This window comes from Ursus maritimus, unplaced genomic scaffold (assembly GCF_017311325.1).
Source record: "Ursus maritimus isolate PB19 unplaced genomic scaffold, ASM1731132v1 scaffold_11, whole genome shotgun sequence".
Classification (NCBI taxonomy): Eukaryota; Metazoa; Chordata; class Mammalia; order Carnivora; family Ursidae; genus Ursus; species Ursus maritimus.
The window spans coordinates 8,482,812-8,486,918 of record NW_024423453.1 but is presented as its reverse complement, the minus strand read 5'-3'; positions in this window follow the sequence as shown (position 1 = coordinate 8,486,918).

Here is a 4,107-nt window from a genome sequence, read left to right as displayed (position 1 = left end):
TCTGTCTTCCACTGCTGGCTGCAGTTGTGAGGCCTAGGACACGGTCTCTGAATTACGTGGGAAGGAAATCTATTCAATCACTTGAACATCCTCACTGAACTGTTATGCGAACGAGAAATCAAATTCTGTTGTGTTTGAACCATTGATACGGCGGCTTACTTACCCACTCATCCTACCAAAAACACTGCCTTAAACTCCACTGTTGGAAATGTACTACTTTGAATTCCAACTTTTTTGTCCAACCTCAATAAAAGACAAATTTGTCTGGGATATATAATACATAGTAGTAGTTTTCTCCTTAGTGAGATGATTCGATCAGAGGTTTCCTGAGAAGCGATTATGACATGGGTCACAGAGGAGAGGACATATAAAAAGGGAGGAACATATAAGAAGAGATCAGGACCCCGAAAGTGTGGGTGAGGGTGACCTTTGTGTCCTTTGCAGCTTTGCGAGGAACACGCTCCAACCAATGTGATGGACTTGATAAGACCAAACCCCACCCCTCTGTGCTCCTAAACTGTATGGCTTCTGTCTCCGCCCAGCTCAAAAGACCAGTCACGCAAGTGTCTACTGTCCTCTGGGGGCATATTTAAAGAAGTTTCCCTCTATTTGCTGAGGGAATGCGTCAGCCACTGTACACATGTCCAAAAGAGCTGCCTTCCCCTCCAGGGCTTAACAGATCCCCGATGCTGATGACTGGGCTTCCCCAGAGCAAGGTGGGGCTCACGTCTATAACTCAAGGCCACCACAGCTGGGGACTCCCGCTGGATAAAGTGAGGGCTGATGCTGCTTCCAAAGGACCTTTGATCTATTAGTCTCTTTTGGCTTTGCCACTCAATATAATGATATGTGATTTGTTTTCCTGATACAAATAGCCGTTTTCAAACTACTTCAATCTCATAGAATAGCATTTACGGAGGATCTACTACGTACTGGGCATTAGGCATTTGCTGGGAGCATAAACTTCCCTACTTTTCCTTTACTAGGGAGAACTTTCCCCCTCATGTCCACATCTCCCCATGTTCTGGGAGACTGAAGTTCAGAACAGGTTGACCTCCATTAAGGCAGCAGCTGAGGGCGAAGGAGAATATGAATCACTGTAAAGAAGCGAAGTTCCAGGAGCCTTATTCCTCTTCTCTGCTCCCGTCCTTCTTCCCCCATCAAGGACAGGCGTTTGAACCTCTCCTTAGCAATTTGCTCTTGATTCAAATTGGCTCCTAATACAAAACCCTGGATCAACACCAAATCTTGGTTCTCTGCACAAAATCTTGGATCACTGTTGAGGAATCGAGGCCAGAAACAAATAAGACCTTTATTCATCACTTTCCATTTGTTGCAGGACTCACAGGTCAATCCGGGGATGCTCAGTTAGCAGATCTTCCTCCGATAGGGAAGCACATGATAGCGTAATGACCTGTTTACTCCATTCGTCCCTAGGCCAAACAGGAAAAGCAATGTTTTGTTTGGGAGGCGAATTAATACTCAGAGACTGAGTTTGTCTTTGCCGACAATTTATTTAACACAGGTTCACTGCGTGAATTTCACAGCCAATAGCATAGAGGATAAGGTCTCTTAATAAGCCAATAAGGAAACAACAGGCTCCAAATCAATGATAGATTGATCACACTGTTATTCCAGGCTAGGGGAGATAAAAGAAATAAAGCCCAAATTTAGTTGAGGTGTACCTTGATGCAAGTTGGTGCCGGGTGAGATGCTTCAGCCAACAGAGAGCCGAGGTCCAGCGCAGAAGTAAAAGTCCCTGTTGTTCCAGCTCGTTACCAGGCAATGAGAGCGCCGGTGTTGATGGACAAGAGGATTTTCTTCCCGAGACTGCTGCACACCTTTTGCTATGCTTGGTAAAACAATTATCTTTGCAATGCAGGCGCCAAATGCCCCAAGGTCTTTGGAGAGCTATTTAGATCAGTAAAGAGCCACCTTGCCCAGACCGAACACTCTCAGATAGTTCCCACAAACTCTCGGTATTGATAGTCTAAATGTCTCCTTGCCACAGTTCGTTGCTTCTTCAGGTGTCTTTTTATCCATCAGCCCCCAGCAGGGCCCCTCAGCCGCTGAGTTACTGAGTTCTTATCAGTGAGAACAGATGAGATGATGCCATCCCGACACAACTTCTTTCTTGTATCAAAAGAAAACCTTTTTGGGGGGCGTCTGGGTGGTTCAGTCAGTTAAGCGTCTGCCTTCGGCAGGTCATGATCCCAGGGTTCTGGGATCAAGCCCCACATTGGGCCCTCCGCTGGGCGGGAGTCTGCTTCTCCTTCTGTGCTCACTTGCTCTCTCTCTCTCCCTCTCTGTCTCTAAAAAAAAGAAAAAAAACTTTTTTCTTTTGGTATTTGTCATAAACAGGTGCATTTGAAATCATGTCAAACCAATACACGAAAGCAACGAATAGACATTGTCACGCACTCTTCTTGGAAGGAGATCTTAATCACAAAATCCTCATGATCTACTCTTTATTTTGAATATCACTAAGTCCACTCATTTAATCCAAAAGAAGAAAATACACGAAACCCTAAGTAAAGCACAATTAAAATAACCACCAAGCACATTGTGAGAGGTGATTCACCAATCTGATTTCATCTAGAGTCTTACATTTTTAGCAACGGGAAAAAAGCATTCTGACATGTTCAGTAGTAAGCATGACTTTGATTGCTTTATTCCTCATACTGCTAAAGAGGGAGCTCTAGTTCCTATGAATCAACAATTTTAGAAGAAAACATTTTTTTTTTTTCACCATCCTTTGGCAGGTCCAGACATTTGCAGAACATACTTCTTCCAGGACAAGTGCCATGCTGCCACATGAAAAGTCAGTCATGAGGGCAAAACCTTTCCACCCACCCTGGAACTGGGTAGGAAAGTCAGAGAAGAAGGCCCAGTTTGGGTTCTAAATCTATGCCTAATCCTATTTTATTTTTACTTACCAAATAAAGCTGATATTTACCCCTATAACTTTCCCCATCTGGATACGAACTCCCAGGAGAGGGGATGTGATTCACCCAGGCCCTCAGACCTCACTCCAAGCAGAGGGATAATTAGGGAAGAAGATTAACTTCTTTTTACATATTTGAGATTTGGTTTATAAAAATTGATTTCAAAAACTCATTTTTGAGTTTGTTGTTGATCCAATTCAGGGTCACCTGTGAACCTCACTCTAGATGATAAGACGGCTGGGATACATGAGGCCAAAATCTAAGTTCAGAACCTCCGGTCTGTGGTGAGATAAATGGCGTAGGGACAAAGTTTTGTCAATGTTGTATGTGTGATTCAGGGCTACTGTTGTGACTATTTAAAGGAAAGGAAGAACGTTCAGGCATTGATCAAATTTTCTAAATAAATATTTATGAGCCACAACAGTTCCTAATGCAATATAAAGTCCCAGACGGAATTTTCAATGAAATGGGAAATCAACACAATTATAAGGTCTCCTTTTCAAGGTACAATAACTATAAAAATATATAAACATTTCACTGATTTTGTTACATAAATTAGTAAGGAGATCTGAAAAGTAATAAAATCATAAATTTTCGCAAATAGAAATGACTAGAATGGGTCATCAGACATACTAGAAATATTTTTTTCACTAAGGAGTTTTATTAAATTAGAGCAGATAATATATAAAATTTATTTTGCTTATGATTTCTTTTATTTTACAATATTTACTATTTTGTTACTTGAAAAAGTAATATATTTTCCAGGCAGAAAACCTGGAAAACACAGAAAGACACAGAGAAAAAGTTTAAGCTAATTCTTGTACTCAGGTAACTATTGTCCAGCTAGCCCTTTGTCCATGTGCGTGAGTGGGCGAGCATGTGAATGTGTGTATGTGTGTGTGTGTGTGTGTGTGTGTGTGAGAGAGAGAGAGAGAGAGATGCTAAATGATGAATTTCCTTCTGACTCAGAGCTTAGAGCTTTCAGACCCCCAAAGGTCAACAACTATAGGTGCCTGACTAGCCCCCCATGCAGGACAGGCTGAGTTTGTGAAACCAGTTTAGCAGCTCAAGCTCACCCCTTACTTTGCAAGAATCAAACACGGAGAAAGTAGGCAAAGAGCCAGGCCTGTTGAAGCGGAGTACTTTGCAGAGACTGCTGATG